General features: G+C 38.9%; 1 protein-coding gene across 4 annotated transcripts in view; it reads left to right on the plus strand.

Annotated features, from left to right (window-relative positions):
- The first annotated feature begins 41 nt into the window (after window positions 1–41).
- The window catches only part of CHD7 (chromodomain helicase DNA binding protein 7), a 128,981-nt gene continuing 108,579 nt past the window's right edge, over window positions 42–20,443 (plus strand). For 2 of the 4 annotated variants that reach the window (XM_017727485.1, XM_017727488.1), the window contains exon 1: window positions 43–365. The gene's annotated coding sequence lies outside the window, so the exon portion shown is untranslated. Of the gene's footprint in view, window positions 366–6,819; window positions 7,041–20,443 lie in introns of those variants that run through there. The other 2 variants (XM_017727489.1, XM_017727486.1) reach the window with 2 other exon arrangements.

Consider the following 20,443-nt stretch of genomic DNA (forward strand, 5'->3'; position numbering starts at 1 on the left):
CCGCGGATGTTTGGCTTGGGGAATATCAGAATAACCTCGGTGCGATAAGTTTGTTTCTGTGTCGATGTTCGTCTCGATTTTTACTCTCATCAAAGCAGATCGCGGGCAGTGTTTATCCTGGAAGATGGCTTTCGGGAGAATGTGTTAGCTTTTCTTTTTTTTTCCCCTTTTCCCTTTTTTCTTTTCTCATGTTATACGGGACTGGCGGAGGTACAAACAAGCAAGTTGAACAAAAAATGTTTCTGTTCGTTTCCTCACAGATCATCCATTCTAACGACGGCAAAAAAAATCTTAATGACTATGACCTTAGCAGCATGGGTAGCTGATTTATCCCAATTATAAATCCCGTTAGTTTGCGGTAATGTGTGAGTATCAATATATAATTCATATTAAAAAGCATGATCCGTAATTATTCTTCTTTTTTTTTTTTTGTAAAAGTTGAAATCCATAATTTTCCAATGAGAGTGCTGCATCTGTCGCTTGGAGTGTTTTTGTCTCGCTGTTGCACAACAGAGGCTCTCCAGTCTTTAACCTAAAATGGCAGCTTTAATTTGACTGGGGCCCATTCATTGACAATGATAATAAAAAGGCTGAAAGCTAAATGTAGCTGGATGCTTGGGGCACGTATGCAGAACACTTTCCTCTCCATTGCTGGGCACTGCTGAGAGAGGAACTTCCAAGCTCTCTAGTTTCCACTGTGAAAGTTTCCAACACTTTTTTCCCTCATTAAAAAAATTAAAAAAAAAAATCACATTGCTCAGCACAGACCACATTTTAGATGTCTGGGTTGCTTACAAACTTAACGGTGAGGTGATAGTTAGAGAGCCCCTTTCAAGGGGTCTGCATTTACAACAGCAGGAGAAAAATTCTAGTAATCCCTTTTAAAATAAGATGCAGTCTGGGGGAAAATTAACCATTTCTTTCTGAGGTTTGTAACAGATGATCAGAACAATTACATTCTGTATGTTTTCCTATCTCCAGCTACTACAAGTGGGGAGTGTTGCTTGTTTCTTCTTGTTTGGTATTGTAAATGTGCTCAGGGTTTTGCAGAGATCCTCTTGATAGTGTACTATTTTCCTCTAGTTGTTAAAACCACAGCTGCTTGGAAAAAGCAATTCTTTTTGGTCTTATACATAACTTGAAGTTTGAAACAGTTTTACAAAACGAAATTTCCACTACTAAAGTATTAGTGAATGCCACAAATTCACACATCTCCTTGTCCTGTCTTTCTGTTAACCTGAACTGGTTATTTTCAGTCTCTTATGAGCTGTTTTTTTAGTAGGAAATTTATAAAGATCATTATTAAAGCTGTTGCACAGGCTCTTAAAAGAGTATTAAATGCTTGTGATTGCAAGTTTAACTGAATTACTGATTCACTGATACTAATTGGATAATCATATTTGACCAAATATCTTACTAAATATTTAACAGTGTGATGACATTTCTGTTATTGCTTGTAAATCCTGGTTAGGTTATTTAAACAGTGGGAAAAAGCCTCTTATTTGTAACCCAAAATTATTTTATTGCCCCTCCAGTAATGAAGGAAAGTTTCAATCATAGGCAAGGATCACACAGTCCTTTTAGGAAAATAACGATTTCTGGGAATGTAGCATTGTAACAATACCAATAAAAAAGAGGTATAGTGGAATACTCACTATCGCAATCAAAACCGTGTACAGTGATGGGAGATTTCAGTTGCGACCAATTCCTTTTGGATTTGGTTAATGCAGAAACCTGAAGAGTTGTGTCAAAGGAGCACTGTAAAGGTTTCCCTGTCCGTGTAGAGGGGTCAGGTAACCTGACTGTAGTTTTTTTTCCACGTGAGTTATTTGCTGTTTTGAACTGAAAAGCTTTTGATGAACATTCGCAGTATTTCCCGGTAACACTCAAATAATATTAGGACTTTTATAAGACGTAAAATGCGTTGTTTGCAAGTCAAGGTGGAACAGGCTGATGGCGAAGCTGCAGGCACTGTACTGAAGAAGGGGATGTGCTGCCCAGCCTGGGCTTGGCTTGGCGTGGGTGGGTGTCGTGGTCGGCGGGCCTGTCCTGCCCTGGCATACAGGGAGGCTCCGTGCCAGGTCTGTGCCCCACGGACGGCAGCTCTGCGGGCAGTGGAACCTGCAGCATGAGGATACAACAAAACCTAAACAAAGACAACCCAGGCGTGATTTTCTGTAAAGCTGGAAGGCCTGAGTAATAGGGACTTCTCAGGTTTTCCCAGAGCTGCTGAAGTGTGGCAGTGAGGCTGTGTTTTGCCATGTCCAAGGCATCCTATAGCAGCTCTCTATCCGGGGTTTGGTTTTGTTTGTGGCGTATGGTGTGATACATAGAGGTTGCTAAGGTGGGAGGAGGTGGAAAAAAGTAACCAGGAAGAAAGAGGGTGGAAATAAATGCAGGTGTCTCCTTGAATCCCACGCCTTACCTCTATCCCTTATTTCTCACTCATTTTTACATTAATTTTCAGATGGAAAGCCTTTAGAATGTGCTGGTCAGTATTTGCTCTTGTGAATCTGGTGTTATTCAAAGAAATTTGTGTGGCTAGCAAGGGTACAGGCAACTTTGTGACAAGTGGTGTGTGTGTCCGAAGGTCTTCCTTCCCCTAGTTCCCTTAAGTCCTCACTTCCAAACCCTTATATATTTCTCTGCTGTGAACAAATCACTAACTGGTCAGATTTATGAGCTGGTTAACTGATGCCCATAAGTAACACAGGTGATACTTTTATGTTACTTTAATGTTCCCTGTATACATGGGAAAACTGCAAATTTTAGTAAATAATTAAACTGTCTTTCTGACAAATGAGTCTTTTGTGTGTAGGTGAGGCTTTAGACTTCACTTTTCCAACAGAAAGTTATTGTATTAATTTAGTTTCTTTCATCATTTAGCTATCAATTTAGCTTCATCATTAAGACAGACATTACCTCCATCATTTCTCATCATTTATATTTCTGTGAATAGCTTGTTTGCACAAATACAAACTACTGGATTTTAATGGAAAAAAGCGTCAAATACTGTCTATGACGTAGCAATGATAAAAAGGCAAAGGGAAACTCCAACTATAATTTATTTTAAAAATCCTTTCAAAGGAAGGAGTGAGGTACAATATGCAGAAACATCTCATGTTTTTATTAGGTTTCTGACAAGATAGTGAAACCTGATGGAAGTTTTCCTCCTGATTTCTTTCCGTCTGCACAATCTGAATAACTTTCAGTGATTTGTATCTTACCCGAGATCAGCGGTCATGGAAATACCACGTTGTAGTTGTGCACTAAAAATCTTTCTTGGAAAACGAGGTTGGAAGGCATGATGCAAAAAATAAAAAGGAGGTTATGACCTAAAGGACACATTCCAAGAGCCCGAATATGACAACAAAGCTCTTAAGGGTATTCTTAAGTATATGAAAGCTGATTAGCTCTCAGCTTCCAACACTGGGACTTTTCAAGGATGTAAACATGCACCTAGAAGAAGCCAAGCCAGAACCAAGGATCTTTGTGCTGCCGCTTGGGTTCTTCTCTGAGAGCTGCTCAGTAGTGGTTTCTAAACATCCTGGTTGTATGGCTGCCCTTACGCTAAATGCATTCTCCTTAGAAAAAGAAAGAAAAAAAAGCAACGACTTAATTTAAACATTTTCTTTTAAAAGTTGGAATTCAATAAGAGTGCTAATTATCAAATCGGCTACTGTTTTAGTAGAACATTGTAACACATGACTTTGAAAGCTTATTGGCATATGGGAACTAACCAGAAGCCCTTGCTGGCATGATGTAGGGCTCCCTTTGCTCTGTAGTGACCTATATAGCTATTTTGGGTGTGGTTTTGCTTGGCTTTCATGGGAGCTGAGTCCAACCTTCCTCTGACATAGACAATTGCTGTGATGAGAGGGCCTTGAGGGGAATGGTGGGGAATAAATAACTTTGAGAATCAATTGTCTGGAAAAAGTCATTGCAGCCAAAATGTCTGCCCTCTTCCTAATGGTTCTGAGGGGAAAATAAAATTTCATATATACGGTCCTGATCCTAGAGGTTGTCCTGTTCAGGTTTTATTTAAATATGAGCTTGTGGCTGGGGAGAGCAATGCAGCGACTTACCTGCCTGGGAGTAGCTGGCATGTGGCAAATCCAGTGCTGGATAGTTTTGGAAGCACTTTATTTTAATGTCCTTGAGCCACTTTTTAAGCTGTTCAGCTGAGCTTTCTGCTTACTGCTAGAACTTCAACAAGTAGCTGGCTTTAAAATTTCTTGGTGAGTTTGAAAGAAATTGACCTCCCTGGAGTTTATTTTGATTTCTACCTACAAAGTAAGTGTCACTTCTTAAAACATTTTGTGGAGGTGTACATCAGATGTACGAAGTATGATTCCTTCTATGCAGCAGAGACAGTCCTGCTCTGAGAACTCAACATTTTATTTCTCTTTCTCACCCACCCTACTCCCCTCCCCCCAGCTTTCCCATGGATTTTTTTCCTCTTCAGATTGTGCCTTTCCTGTTGGGTTTTTAATCTTTTTTCCAATTCATACTGCTTTCTGTTTGCTTAGTGGAGTTGTGTTTTCTTGCCAGCCCTAGATAATTAGGATATGTGGCAAAATAAACATGCGTTTCAACTCCTAATAATGCTGCTTTGTACTGAAACCATGGAGGATGCCTAAGTTGGTGTGGGAAGAGCTGGCTGGCTGTACCAAAGCTTGATGAAGTCTCATGTTAGCCCCTGGATGCTGTCATGGCAAGGAGATGGCCAGCAGCAGAGAGCCAGAGCAGGGGGCTGCTTCAGTGCACTGGCAGCTTTCCGACGGTTCTTCATGACCCTTTGAATACGAAAATTCTCTTGTTTCAAGTTTTGTTGTCATGAAAATGACATTCCCCCATCTTTTAATAGTAGATAGTTAGAGCTGTAGTGGTTTTCTTTGCTCTGTGCACTGAATAGTTGTGAGTGGGGAGGGTCTAGTCCCATGGCAATTTTGAAATGGACATAGCCGTTGTGGGCCATCCCTTGCCAAGCAGAGAAATTTGGGGTGTGGGGAGCAGCTCCTGAGGGGATTGTGATAGGGAAGCTTTGGAGACCAGGAACTATGTGACCAGTGGTAAAGCAGATCAGAACATGGAGCAAGGCCAAGGAATACTTTAATAAAGGCACTTTTGTCCTCGATCTTAAAATAGGAAAGCCTGTGGATTTATTTACAGGGTAAACAGGATTTGTTAAGTGGGTAGTCACTAGGTGCAAAGGAATACTGGTCATTCTTTGGGAGAGAATTCAGGTGAAAACTAACTAAAACTAGACTGAAAGCTGGAATTTTAGAAGTTTTGAGATCAGTAATAGGACAAAACACAGAGAAAGTCTTCATCATAGAAAGCATTGAGGTAGGTAGTGGTGTTCTGGGAGAAAAGTGAAACAAGCTCTTATGTAATAGAAACTGAGAAATTCAGTTCAAATCTTTGGTATTAACTTGGATGAGCTAGTGAGTGAGAAGTCCAAGTTGATGACAACTTATGAGAAAATATTCTTTGCTTCAAAGAGGATCCATCAATGTAGTTGTTGGGATTGAAATGCAAAGCTGAAATGCTACTTGATAAAGTGTCTTGCAGGAAAGTGCATGTCAGTCTGTGCTGTAGAGAATGGCACTTCAGTATCTCTTCAAGTTGAAGATTAACAGCCAGAAAGGCAATACAACTGACATGGTTTTTAATGCTCGATAGAAGGAGGATTGAGGGAAGGAGAGTAATGATGAGGCTAACAGATGTTCAAAAATCACTCTGATAAGGCTGAGATAAAACTGCATGAAGGTGAGAGACTGGTAAATTCCAAGGATGCATCTTAATTAGTTGTTCAGGGTATAACAAATGTTTTAGAAACCTTACCTGTTCGTGGACAGGACAGCCTGTCTGAAGTCCAGAAATCAGGCACCCCAAGTATCCTGCTCCTTGAAGTTCTGTATTTGAATGTGTATTGTTTTCTCATGTGGGATAAGATATACTGAAACAACCATAACTGCAGTTACTGGCTTGAAATGAGATCTAAGAATATGATTTTATTTTTTTGTCTCAGCTGTCTAGGCAGGTCCTGTGGATTTTTGAGAATGTGCTCTGGTTTGTGCTGCTTCTGGACTGAAGTAGCTGCTTGTTGGATTTGGTGGTTTATTGCAAGGCAAAAAGCAGGCAGATCATCATCTCCAGTTCTTGGTTTGAGAGGTACGGGGACTATGTTGCTAGTTCCTGGAAAGATCAGGCAGGCTTCACAGGCTGGTGTCGTGTCAGGATGACTTAAAGGAAGGCCCTCTGACGTAGTAGCCATTGCCTATGTGAGTTCAGAGATTCCTTTAAACTCTGATCAAGGGACTTTCTCTAAGAGTGTAATTCTTGCCTCGAGTTGTTTTAACCGTGAAGAATTAAACTGAGAGTTCATAGTGAGCAATTTAATATCTCTCTTGATTTAGGAAGGAATCATTCAGAAAGTGAGTTAAATAGGGGTTTCTGGACTGCCTCAGGATGTAAGTCTGGGAGAGACCTGCTAAGTAATTCAGTTTATTTATCAGTACCATTGTGAGGTGTCTGCTGTGCTTTGCATTCACTCAGCTCTGTAAGTGGGGTACAGCCTCACTCATCTTTACTTTAGTCGTCATTCTTTCACTGGGGGGAAGTGAATAAGCAGGCTTCAGCTTCACTTCCCCCCTCTTTCTGTATTGATCTCTAAAAAGGTACATTGTCATTTTCATTTTTGGTTCTTTTCTTTTTGTACAGAAGTAAGTGAAACGTGCTTCTTTAATTCTATTGTAATCTTTACAGAGGTTACTGAAAAAAATTTGCCTTGGTTTCACCTGCATTTCTCCTTACTACAGGTCTGCAGTATTCCCCAGCCCATGCTGTCATCCCTCACAGAAGTGACTCTTAGTGAACATACTTTTATAGTTCAAACAGGATTTGAACCTTGTGGCAGCCATGCAGAAGGAAGGGGTTGTTTCGTAGAAATGGCACGGCGATTGGAAGAATCACCTTGTTACAGGCAGCACTGGAACAGAAACATGTCTTGCAACTTGGGTCCAATAATCGTTGTAGTAAGTAGTAGTCTTAGAAGTTGAGCATGTTAGATGTTGCACTGAAACTATAAAAAAAAAAAAAAAAAAGAAAAAAAAAAGAAAAATGGAAGGGGGGTGTTTGTGTGGCTTTTCACTTACCATGGCTAAAATTAGAGAAATGCTGTGGTTAAGGTGACTGAATTCTTGAATGGTGAGTTCTCATGGAAGTTAAGGCCTCACACCCTGTTGCTGCCCCCTGCCCAAACCATGACTACTTAATTTTGTGAGGTCAAAAAATAAAACCTTGGCTACAGAAAAGATGGCAGGTGAACGCAATTGCTTCCATAGCTCTTCTCATAAGGAATTTCCCTAACACAGTGATTTAAAAGATTAATCTCCTTGATCTCTTTTCTTCTTCACCTTTCTCTATCTCCTCTCTCAAAAGAAACCAGGATGCTTGCCTTTCTGCCTGCCTCTCTGGATGGACAACCTTTAGTTTGTCACTGGTTCACTTCCCTGCTGGGAAGGGTGATTTTCCTGCTATGGGGCTGGTTGGGCAATGCAGATTTTGGCTGTCTGAGGAACTGGACTAGAAGGGGTTCTTAGAGGTGGATATTACTATCAGCTGGGATGCAGGCTGTGTGCCTGAATTTATGCCCTGGTGGGGCTTCTGTGATCTGCTGCTGTCTTCCTTTGTGTGCCTGTGCGTCACATGGAGTTCAGCGGTGTGTTCTGTGGCTGCCCAACATTTAAGATTTTTGGTAGGAAGCTGGTAGGGTCAGGAAGGCTGAAAATCCCTTCTCTAATTTGACAAGGTGTGATGATGGTGGTGTTTTGGGGTAGGGTGCCGCTTCTCCTCAGTGTATACTGAAAGCAGCTGTTTCTGTGTCGAGGAGCCTCCAGGTAGGCAATGAACTTTGAATAGCAAGATCGATTCAATGTGGCTGTGGGAGGGATACATTTGGTACACCTTGACTTCTCTCTTCTGGAGTGAAACAGTACATCCGCAGTGGGCAATCCATCACAGAAGGAGGCAGATTGATTCATGGCCAGAAATCACTGGGCAGAAAACCTGGGGACTAGGCATCTGTAGCACCTGCTTCCACCTTCTTGGCTTGACTGACTGCCTCCCTCCCTCCCTCAAGGTACTTTCTCTTAGGCACGTACATAAGCTGTCCCCTGGTAGGTTTACTTTGGATACTGTGGTGACAAAAGTTCTTGCTCTTTTCTGCTTACCAGAAATACTTGTTTCTCCATCATAATGCTTATTGAGATTGGTGGTCATGCTCCCAGGATTGTTTGGGGTTTTTTTTGGTCCTGTTTTTGTTTGGTTGGTTTTGGTTTTTTGTGTCTTAAGTTAAAAAACAAACAAGCCCCCCCTAAAACCCAGGGTGAAATCTGCCAGGCTTTCTTTACCCCCCTCTTCTAGGGTATTCTTGTCTTGATTTTATGTTTGTAAGAATTTTTTTTCTTCTGGTAGAGTATTATACTTAAATCTGGGTAAGAGTACATATTACTATATTTTTTTTTGTATGATAAGTTTTTTTGTAGCTCTGAAGATAGCTGAAAGCTGTTGAATGTTGTCTTGTGGTCCTTCTAATAATTTGTAAGTCAGGGTATGGTTTGCGAAATGCAGTGAGCTAATTTAACCAGACATTGTTCTGAAAGGAGAAGTTTCCTCTCTGCCTTTGTCCCCCTGCACCCTTCCTCACAACCACATGGCTTGGCTACTTTTTTTCGGCAGCAGTGCTTGTCAGGTCCTTCTGTGAGCCACTTTAGTTCACCAAAATGGCAGAAAAATAACTCTGTAAAATGGAGAGCATTTTGCTGTTGTAATGAATCAAACTGGCTCATAAAAGGATCTGATGAACACCAGAGCTGGTACTAAGGACAAGGGGGGTTGCTGGCTTGGAGAGCAGCAAGGCCTTTTCATCTTTTCATTTTGGTGGCAGTGAGCAAGTGGATTGGATCAGTTGCCTGGGAACCTTCATGGGAGAAAGAGAAATAGAGTAATCATCTGTGAAGCAAAGGACACGAAAAGAAAAATGTGCTGGCCTGAGTTAAAATGGATATTAAAATTTGTTTATTCCGGTGATGCTATGGATTGCATGCTAGAAACAATTTGTTAGAATTAATAATTGACTGCCCAGAAATCAGTTTTCCTCTTCAGGTAGGAAAACTAAAGCCTAAAAGATTAACTAATGTATAAATAACTTGTTTGCTCTTTCAAATGTGAAGTATTTAATCTTTGAAACAATTTATTCACAAGAAAGGGGGAGAGGGAGGTGGTGGTGGTGCTTTTTTTGTTTTTTGCAAGCTTGAAATCCTCCATTAGGTTCATCAGCTTTGAGTCAATTTGTCTGTCTCAAATTTTATCAAGTCAGTGTTGTTTCAGTGTCATCAAGTTTCATCAGTCAGTAATTCCGTGGATTCCATTATTCAGAGTTTTATCCCAACTATTTATATTTTCCTGCTGGTTTGAGATGGAATGAGAGCTTGGTCCTAGTAGGTGGCTGAGGCTGTTACTTTCTCTCATAATCTAAAGCTTTCTGATAGTGACATGAATGCACTCCTACATGTTAAAATTGGTGGAAAAAAAAGTACATTGCAGATCAAATAACATGCTAGTTAGTCACTTCTGTAACAGTGCTCTTGCTGCTCTCCATAGATATGGGCAGTTTACACTGTGTAGCTCAGCAGAGGAATGAGCACCTTACAAAAAGTCAGGGATTCTGACTGCAGCTTTTGCTCAGTCCACCTCAGCTTGAGGTGACTCTTTCAGCATAGCAGCAACGTGGCGTTAGAAGCTGCTTGCTTTCTGAAGAGCTCTGGCTTTTTTGTCTAGTTATTTGTGTATATTGCCTGCAGTGTGACAGAAAGGGGCTTCTTGGCAGGTGGAAGAGTGGAAGCTCGTGCTTTCCTTCCTGTTTTTCTCAAGATTTGGGCAATTACTAGAAGGTAAACTCTTGCCATAGTTACAAAAAAACCGAACCTTCATGTAGTGCACCATCTAGATTCCTTTCCTTGTGTTTTACATCTAAAAATTCCATTTCAGGATCTACTGGGGATGCCAAGAGGTACAGGAGAGGGGATTTACAAATTCTATCTTATGGACATTGTAAGCTGCATTTGGTGAAAACTGTGAGGATGGTGGCCCTGACTAGCACTGTGTGTGTTCAGAGGGAATATTGTAGTTACTAAAAGCAGCTTGTTTACATTAGGAATTGTATGTGCTAGCTCTAATGGGCTTTAGGAAGCCCAAAGCACAGCTGTAAAACATCTGTCTCTGGGACCAGATCTTGTCTGTCTGATGAGTTGTTGTCCTGCATTTCATGTTGAGATTTAGACAAGAAATAATTTTTTTTTTTTTAATAGAAAAGTTCTTCAGCCATCCTGCTTGAAGACTGGTTTGTACTTGAAAGGCTATCATGCTGTTGTCTTGAACACAGAAGTTAAAATAGTGACTCAGTATTGACTTAACTCCACTTCCTCTTTAATCCGATCATCTTGTTGCTATATGACCTTACAACACCTTAATTTAAAGGCTGCTTATTCCAGTGGATTAAATTTGGAGGTGTCTGGTGTGGTAGGCATTGCTACAGGAAGGGCTTAAAAGGAACTTATTCGTTGCCTCAAAAAAAACCAAAACGAGGTGTTGGAATAGGAGCAGCGAGGGTATTTTTCCACTTTGGGATGCTGGCATATGGACAAGGCTTGCTCTGAAAGAGCAGGAGAAATTTTGAGCACATAGTTCTGCTGTACCATAAGAAAAAGTACATTCACTTCCAGTGAGTGAATTTGATGCTCCTTGTCTTCCACTTAACATGGAAGTATTAGAAGGCAAAATATCTGTTTAGTTCATGCATTTCTGAGTGCTTGGGTGGTTTTTCTTCTTTTCAAGGCTAGTGACCTGAGCAGGTAGTTGGAAGCCAGGACCCGAAGTGCTACTCCAAACTGGTGTGCCAGGTTCATAGTGATGTGTTTTGTGTCTCCCATATTGGGATGTGTAATAGTTGCTGATTACCAAGCAGCACTTGGCAGAGGATCTTGATTCTTTACCAAGTGTTAATTCTGTCTTGCTACTGGTCTCGTGAAGTAGATAAATGCTGTCCTTAAAAGGACAGTTGGTCTGACATTCAGCACTTAAAAAAAAAAAATCTGTCTTAAGTGTTCAGAGTCTGTATCTGAACAGCCTGCTATTTTTCAGAATTTGTCTTCTTCCTTTAAATATTTTTCTTAGGAGTAAATTCTAAACAATTGTATTCTGTGTATTGAGTTTAGGGACCATAAACTTCCTTCTTGTCCTATAAAGTTTCTTGAACAAACTCTGCCAAAGAGGTCAGCCATAATATGTTGAGCTTTGGCCTAGCAGTAGGAAGAGTTCAGAGAGTGTAGTCTCTACTGTTTTATTAGCCATTTTGATTTGCATTTTCTGTCAGGTTTTTCTTCCATCTCAAGTCAGGTATTTAATCTGACTAAACTAAACTGAAGCCGAACTGAAGTTGGGTGTTGGGTGTGATCTGGGGGTTATGGTGAGTTTTACTGTACCTGTGAAAACTTTGATCATTTAGAGTCCTTGAAAATAAACCACTGGCATGTTCTTCCTGTCTCTGACAGTGGTCTAGCAGAAGGTCTGTTCTGCATTGGGAATAGGCTGCTGCCTTCAAGCTTGAGCTGCGCTCAGCACAGAATGGCAGCAGCACCTTCCATGGATTGGAGGAAGCAGGGGTAAGCAGGAAGGTGCAGAGAGACTGGGTTCTTCCATTGCTTACAAAAGCAATCACCATGTCTTCTGTATTTGCAGAGGGAAAATTCTGTACCCCCAGTTCAGGAGATGGGCATGGTCCCCACTTTATAGGTAATAGAGAGGGTTTGTTTTCAACAGCTAAGACATTGCACAATGACTTGTGGATTGGAACTGAGGATTGAATTCAGTCTTCCAGTAATTCCTTTAAGTGCTTAACCTAAATATGTTGTAGTTATTTTAAGTACCTTTTTATAACAGCAGTAAAGCTTCAGGCCAGTGCTTTGAGCTGATATTATCTTTTACAGCTGCTGTTTAAATTAGGAAAAGTATGAATATTTTAATTTTTTGCACCACTTAGTGTTGTTTTTAAGTCTTTTTCCATCAAACCTGAAAAGATAGTTTTAATAAAAGTTCAGTATTCCTAAAACTTTAGAGTATAACACAACTTTGATTTGAGTTATTAAAACCACACTCTTTTGAGTTGTTAACAAAATGAACTTAAAACCCCCTGTAAGTACTGAGTACATCCAGAGATGTACTGTATGTGCTACAGTATTTAGTATTGTCAGTGTTTCTGTTTATTTTTTTTTTTACTCCTTTAAGGGGTTACAACCAGATCATAAACTCTCTTGGAATTTTCTGTTGTTGGAATAGGGTTAGTCTTTTATACAGCATCGGTACAGTTTCAGCAGAGTCTGATACAGTTTTGGGTGTCCTTGTCTCTCTCACGTTATGGTCCTCTGAAGTGTTGTAATCTCACTTGCATTCTTGAAGTACTGGTAACATGGACTGAAATACAGTATCTTCATGAAAGGAGGGTGAAATGTTATACTGGAAACAGTGTATTATTGAAGTAGCATAGTTGTCAACACCTATTAAAACCATGTTGCAAATATCATCTTTCTTTTTTAGTACCAGAGGTCTGAATCCTATTTCACAGCAACCTAGGTGGAGGCTATCCAGAAACAGAGCAAGCCCCTTAGCCTCCACAGCTCTGCAGCTCAGAATTGTCTTGGGAAAAGTGATAGGTAATGCTTAATGAATTTTTCTTGCATGAATTCATCTAGTCTTCTCTTGGTCTGTGTAAACTCTTGGCTTCCATTGGGACTGTGGCAATGAGTTCTGCAGCTTAAGTACACATTGTATGAAGAACTGCTTCCTTTTATTTGTTTTATTTTGAACCTACCACCTGCTAGTTTTGTTTGATGTTCTCTAGTTTCCTTGTTAAAAGAACAGTGGTTTGCTACGTACCTGTTCCGTGCTGCTCCTGATTTTGTAAACTTTTTATTCTCTCCCTGGTTAGCCCTTCTTGAGGCTGGAGATTCTGAAGGGTATTCATATACCTGTCACCTCTCTCTGGTCCATCAGTAATTTTAATTTTGAAGTGCAGGTGAGAAGAGCAAACACTGGCAATGCAGCAAGGTATAAGCACCTCATAGGCTTGAGTATCCCATTTCTTATCCAATTCTGTGAGGTTTTTTCCATCTCTTTTTTTCTTCAACATGCTCAGTATTCTGTTTACTCTTCTGACAAATCTGGTTTTCCTAGATTATTTATTTTAGCTCCCAAATCGTGTCAGGACTCAGTAAAATGTATGTAAAACAGTCAGATTGTATTTTCTCATGTGTGTTGTTATTGATTTCCTTCCACTGAATCTCATCTGCAGTTTATTACACCTTCAATGGGTGTGATGAAGGTCTGCTGCTTCCTGCATAGTTGATTTTAATTTTTAGCAAAATTAAGTTGTTAATACTATTAGCAAACTCACTTCAAGGTTCACCTGTTTCTAGATCTTTTATGTGCATGCTGTCAGAGCAGGTCTGGAAAGAGGTTCATTTCCTGGTTTGAACTGGTTACTTCCATCCATGTGAAGACCTTCCCTCCTTTGCTGTTGTAGCTTAGTTTCCTTAAGAACCATTGCTGGAAGACCTTTGTTCAGCAGCTGGCACGTGTTTTGGTCATCCAAGTTAGCTCAGACTTTGGCCATTTATCAATTGCTTCAATGAAATCTCTTGTACTGGTAAGACAGGACTTTGCTGTGGGAAAGCATTGGTGTCACTTCTGTAGTCTGTACTTAGGTATGTGCCCGTGTTTCTTCTATCTTCTACTTATTTGCCCTACTGGGATGTTAGACTTGCTGGTCTGTAGTTCTTGGCAGGCTAAAGGTATGACCATCTTTCAAAACTGAGGCACCACTGGCAACAGGCAGTGTTTGGAACCTGAGATATTATGCAGCATAGCAGACAGATAGGCTGTTTTATCCTTCAGCTCCCCACAACTCTTGGTGAATGTATTGGTGACTTGCTGCTGTTTGCTTTGGTTCGACCAAAACTGCCTCTGAGGATTTATGTGCCAAAAAAGATGAAAGCTTCCCTTAGCTTCTCCTATGACGGGAGATGCAGAAAACTTGTAGTTTTTATTTTCTTGGAGTATTTCTTTCGTATCTTGATTATATGTTAGTCCAGTGGATTCTCTAGCAGGCTTCATATAACTGGCATTTATGAAAGGAGGACCTTTTATGACTTTGCCCCTCTAGGAACATATCTTTTGTTTGCAATTTTTCTTGCTAGTTTCTTTTGTCCAATTTATTCCCCTCTTCTTGAGAAATGTTCTTACTGATAGCTTCCCCACCTTGAGGTTTAACTGTGATGCAATTTTTTCCTCGTGTCTCTGCATTTTCAATATAGTATTTTTTGTCTGTTGTCTGTAAACATTTTGTCCAACTGCCTGATTTTGTTTCTCTTACCAAGCTTCCTCATTTTAATGCTTTTTTCTCTTTGGAAGTAAGCACTCCAATGATGCATTTTTGTTGTTTGCTGCTGTTTTAGGAATGCTAAGCTCAAATATATTTAATGGATTTCATTAGCAGTAGCATGGTACAGTTACGTCAAATATGATAGGAACAAATCTGAATTGTAATATAATTTTGTGGATGTTTAAATAGTCCATGTTGTAGTTAAAATGTGGCAGTGTTCCCCTGTGTGTTTCACTGTAACTTCATATAAATAGTTTGATAAATACAGTTTAAATGCTTTTATACTGTAATTTCTTCTTGCCAGAAAACCAGTCACCTTACCAAGTTGTACAAGTAGGATGGAAATTTATTTTGAATGCCACTGATTTATTTAGGAGTGAGACAAAGTATGTGACTGTGTCCTTCAGTTATAATTCCCCATCAATTGTAAATTGAAGCATTTGTTCAAATATACAGTATAAAACAGTATTACAATCAAGCTGCAATTATCATGGGAGTCATAACTTCTACTTTTCTTTTTCTTGGCTCTCTGTGTGAAAAACTGTACTGTAGTATATTATTTAATTGTTTAGTACTGAGGTCTCTCTGTTTTATCATAGTATGTGACATGCTACAGTACCACTCTGTATAAAAACCTTTGGTGCTTGAAGCAGTGGTGGAACAGTAAGAGTTTATTCATGTCTTCATGTATAGATGTGTGAGCACCATATTTAGAAGAACTATTGCACAAATAATAACCACTTCATACTGCAGGGTTTTTGAGAATTATGTTGCTTTGCTGAGAATGACTTGGAAATTCATAAGTCTGTAAATCTGAAGTCATGGGCATCACTGTTACTTCTGTGTTTCATTTGATAACTTGTGTTAGGGAAGAGGCTCTCCCGAAAGTCACTTGCTCTTTCAAAGTAGACTGTAACATGCACTCACACAGTTGTTCAGCATAAGCAACTCAAATTTGAGGAATTTTATAGTAAAGTAATGGAAAAAAATGTTAGCTGTATTAAGATCATGAAATATTTAAGAACTCATGGTCATGAAAGTAGGCAAACTAGTTTTATAGAGAAGGAGCAGTTACATTTTCAAAATGGATGCTCTGAAGGGTAGCAAGTATGAGTTCATAAGATTTGGAAATAAACAGAAGTTTAAAAGAGATCTTATAAAATTAATTTTTTCTTTAACAAGAATGCAGGTGTCATGAAAGGCTTGTGCCTATTTCAGTTGTTGAGGAGTCATGATCCTGCTTTGTTAAGTTAATATTTAAGCTTTCTCATAAAACCTACTACAGCTTCTAGATAGCATGCCATATGTACAAAATAAACTCACCAGTTGTTTTGTTTTCTACTAAAAAGTTAAATTGCAATCAATGTCTGTACATGTAAATTTGTTGAGGGTAACAGGAAAAGGAACTATGCAGAAATACAGGGTTTGTCTTACAAAAGAACTTACAGGAATTTTAGGATGTGGTCATTTCTTAGTTCAACTAATACAAGCAAAGCACCTAGAAGAAAGTGGAGAGGTTGTTTTCTGTTTGCAAAGAAAAGGCTGGTAACAGAATTTGAAGTAACAAGAATTGAAAGTAATCCAGCCTAGACAGAATTAAAAGCAGAGTGTTCTGGCATGGTAGATTCTCTTAGGTGGTGTTTAGTGAATGGGTGCTCTTGCCATTCATTTTTTTATCTCTTCCCTAACTAACCCATTTTGAATTTCGCCTCCTAAGTAACTTTCATGAAGAATAGAGGGGAAATCTAGAATTTGTTTAAAAGCTGTGTAGTTGTGCATTAGTAGGATGTATCTCTGCTATTGGAAGATCACAAGCTATCAGTCATTTAGCATTGAGGTTTAAATGGAATAGGTGCTTTTATAGGCTGATTTATTAGAATATGTTGCTTATAGGCTTGTTGAAAAACGTCGCTAGCAAATCTGATGTGAAAAAATGGCACGAGGACAGTTGGGGATTTTGTCATGGTCTATGAATAGCTGATAAGCAAAACGAGGTGCTGTAATGCTGTTGTTTTCTCTCTTAACCTCCTTGTCCCCTATCCTCCCCCATAGATGGGATTTTGAAAGTGGCACTGGAAAGGGGAAGTAGGTTTTAATCTAGTAGCATGAACATGGATTATAGGTTTTTTACTTCTATTTCTTTGATCCTTCTCAAAGGCATGTCTCACTTGTGTTCCCTCCACTCCAGCAATAAGGCAGTATCTTTTGGGGGCTTTTAAAAGGCCACCTTTCTGTTGGCCAAATACATTTTTCAAATAAGTTTGCTGTTGATGATTTAATGATCTTGTAAGTATTATCTTAATTTTAATCAAAAGGGTGTATGTGTTGATTAGTTTGATGAGATTAAATCATGTGCTTTGTTTTAGAGGACTGGAACTAGATGATCTTTAAGGTCCCTTTCAACCCAAACGATTCTATGATTCTGTGATCCGTGAAACAGTTATGCCTTAGCAGAATAGAGTCACAACATAGGTTTGTTGTAGGATAAAATCAAAACGGACTCTTTGACAGAAAGTTGTCAGTTTTCCTTGCTTTTTCAAAGGCTTGGATATATATTTGTCCTTCTGGTCTACCCTTCAGTTTAACTACAGTAGTAAACTCTTGGAAATCTTATGTGGAAAGTACTTTAAAATGTTCATAAAGACAGATAATCCCACCATGGTTCTGATGCCTCCTTTCCCCCTTCTCCATATGATTATTGGTCTGAATCAGACATCTGCCCATCACTTGGCCACATGTTCTTATTAATGAGATACATAAGGATAAGCAGTAAGAGTTTAATTGTCTGTTTCTGCGTAAGCACAGTTTATGTATGGTGAAGAATGATGATTTTTCTTTCCTCTAGTCTCCTTTTACCCACATATGTCTAGAAAAGAAACAGTCAAACTACTAGTTACATGTTTTTAGCAGAGAAGTAGAAGAATAATGTGGGCATTTAGTGTATTGGGCATAAAAGAAAAACTTATTATCTGAATATTCAGGTAGATGCTAATGTAGTACAAAGAAGCTGTATGTTTAGAGTAACTTCTGAAAAGCATGTAACTGCAAGGAAAAGAAAAAGGCAACAAACCAGGATGGCCAATTTGAGTGGGTAAGCAAGTTGGGGCCTTAAGGTGAAGGGCCTGGATAGTTTCAGAATTTGTGGACAGGATTAATGGAGGCATGTTTAGAATTACTAACACTGTTGACACCAGTGCTACAAACACTGCAGTTTTATAGACTGGAGTCCCATCCATCATCTCTAGCCATTTCCAAAAATCAAGAGATCTGAATTCTCTTACCATGTTCTGTCTCGTGATAAGTTTGATTAAATCCATCTATTTTTCTAGTCATGGACCATCATTACCTTGTGTGATTACAAAATTGCTGTGCATTAACTAATGGAATCCACAATATGTTTAAATACAAGCACAACTGGCATTTTCTGTGTTAATCCTCCGAACTTCATATTAGGTTCTCTTGTGTCTTGTAATTTCTCTTTAAAATGTTTGTGGAATTAATACCTTGGATCCTCTGTGTAATTAACAGCATCCATAAAAATGATCTGTGAAGGAAGATCATTGGTTGGGGTTTTGTTTTTTTTGAGATTAACAAAATCTAAAGTATTATATGTTGTGACACATAGTCCAAGTCAAGGTTTCTTTAACATGAAATGTCATTCACTGGAATTAGACTGATTACATACTGAGGCTTCTGTTTTAAGATACAGGTATTTTCAACAGTGGAAGGTTAAAAATGGTATCTTGAAATATGCTTCTGTTATCTTGAAATATGTCTTGAGTCAGCAGCTAAGTCAAGTTCTGGTTTTGAAACCTGATAGATCCCAGCCTCTGGTATTCCTTCAAATAAAACTGTCTTTTGCTTAGAGATTGGACATTTGGAGTTAGTCATAGATGTGAGCTTTGTGAAGTTGCAAAAGCGAGGCTCGGGTTACAAAGCCAGAAATCACTCTGTTAGAAGTTTAATTTGTTCGTTCAAGAGATTTGGCATAGTCGAGGGTAGAAACCTGTTCTCCAGAACAGCATTCACTTTCCCTAAATCCATGTGTATATTTCATTTTTTTCTGGCTAGGTAACTGACTGCAGCAAAGTGATTATGTGAGGTAAAGCTGAAAAACTGCAAAAGAAATAATGCCCTCTTGCACTAATTTTTATATATTAATTACAGGTTATTCTTCATTTATGACCCTTAAAATCCATATTTCCTGCTAGAGAACTAATAACTCTTTAATAGATCAAACCTCTCTCTCTGGTCTGTAATAAATACAGCCTATGTTGTAGGTACTTGCTGTAAGCTTTGGAATCAGATTTCTCTCAGTCTATAAATTTTTAATTTTCTTATACTATTTGTTGAATATAATGATGAATTAGTTGATGATCACTGCATAATTGCACTTGATAGACTGAGTGAATCCACTGTATGTAACTTTTGGTAAAAGCTCATCTATCTAGTGATGCCGAATGATAAAGACACTGATAATTTATTTTGCTTTAGGAATAGTATTGCAGTTCAGTCATATCACACTTGGTATCCCTTTAAAACGGCTTCTAAATTGTTGGAGAAGCATCCTGTGTGATAGCTCTTGTATTCAATGAGTTCATGGATGTTTCTGAAAGATTTATAGTGAAGTCCAAAGCATTTCAAGGCCAAGTATAGCAGTCTTGTCAGATGCAGCTTTACAGCCTAGTGACTTATAATGAGAGTAGAATGTAATTAGAAATTGTCCATGTCTTTACCGAGTACTGATGAAAACTATGGCTCAAAGGTTAATTCAAATAATAATTAATATTGGTTTCTGTCAGAACAGGGTGGTAATGAAATCTTTGTCGTACAATGATTCTGATTTTAAGAAGAGGGTGGATAAGAAATAGAGGGTAGAATTTACCTTTTCTGATTATATTCACTTATCTTACAATCAGCATGATGATTTGATAAAGCGTAATTTGAGAGCAATTTAAACATACTCAGAAATATTACAACCTACAGCGAAAATCATCTAATGTGTCTGTTTATGGAGATAGATTTATGGCTAGATTGCTGAAGTAGATGGACTTACTACGAATGATCCTTAAGGACTGCATATGAATTTTTTGTTGTTGATAGTAACTGATCAATACCATGTGTTTGTGGAAAGTCTTAATAAGATTTGCTAGCATGAGAAATGTGGGATGTTACATTGATGTTTGTTTAAATTGGACTAGTTTCAAGGAAAGCGATAGACCAGGTTTTGCTGGCAACCAAAACAAATTCTGTTCAGTTTCTTTTCCTAAGTTGAAATTTTCTATTGGAAAAAAATAAATGCTGCTAGCTTTGCTGAAGCTAAACCCATGATTTTTCAGTTGCCAGTAGTCAGTGAGCTACTAGACATGTTATTTTGAGAGGCATTTCATGAATACTTTGCTGTCACCTGGTTTTCCTGTATCTGGTCTGAACCTGTCCTTAAAATTTGCCTACCAAAAAGCTTCTCCAGAAAGTTACAGCTGTAGCTTGGGTTTATGGGTCAACATAGTTCTGCATAATGTGCCTTTCTCACACCTTCTATTCTGTCTGCTTTCCTTAAATGTTACTGCATTGCCTCCCACAATTTTAAATTTGCTGTAATTTTAAGGCTGTTTCCTCTATTGCCAAAAAAGAACTCTAAAAGCCTCTAAATTTGATCTGACAAAGATCAGGTATTTTCATTCTTATGCATGTGAAAGTGATCCCAAGACTGATTTTTTCACTCATCTGGATAATGCTTTCCATACAAACTGCTTCAGTTTTTGGAAAGCAAAGAGAGTCCACAGTCAAGATCAGACTTCTCCGGAGCTGCGGCACCCAACAGGGAATGAGCTACATGGTGGGGGTGGGAGCTGAGAAAGGGGATGTGCATGTGTATGTTTGAGGGGTGTTTTAAACTGTGGAGATGAGAGATAATAAAACATTATTTTGGTTTCTGGG

Source organism: Corvus brachyrhynchos, unplaced genomic scaffold, assembly GCF_000691975.1.
Source record: "Corvus brachyrhynchos isolate BGI_N302 unplaced genomic scaffold, ASM69197v1 scaffold60, whole genome shotgun sequence".
Lineage (NCBI taxonomy): Eukaryota > Metazoa > Chordata > Aves > Passeriformes > Corvidae > Corvus > Corvus brachyrhynchos.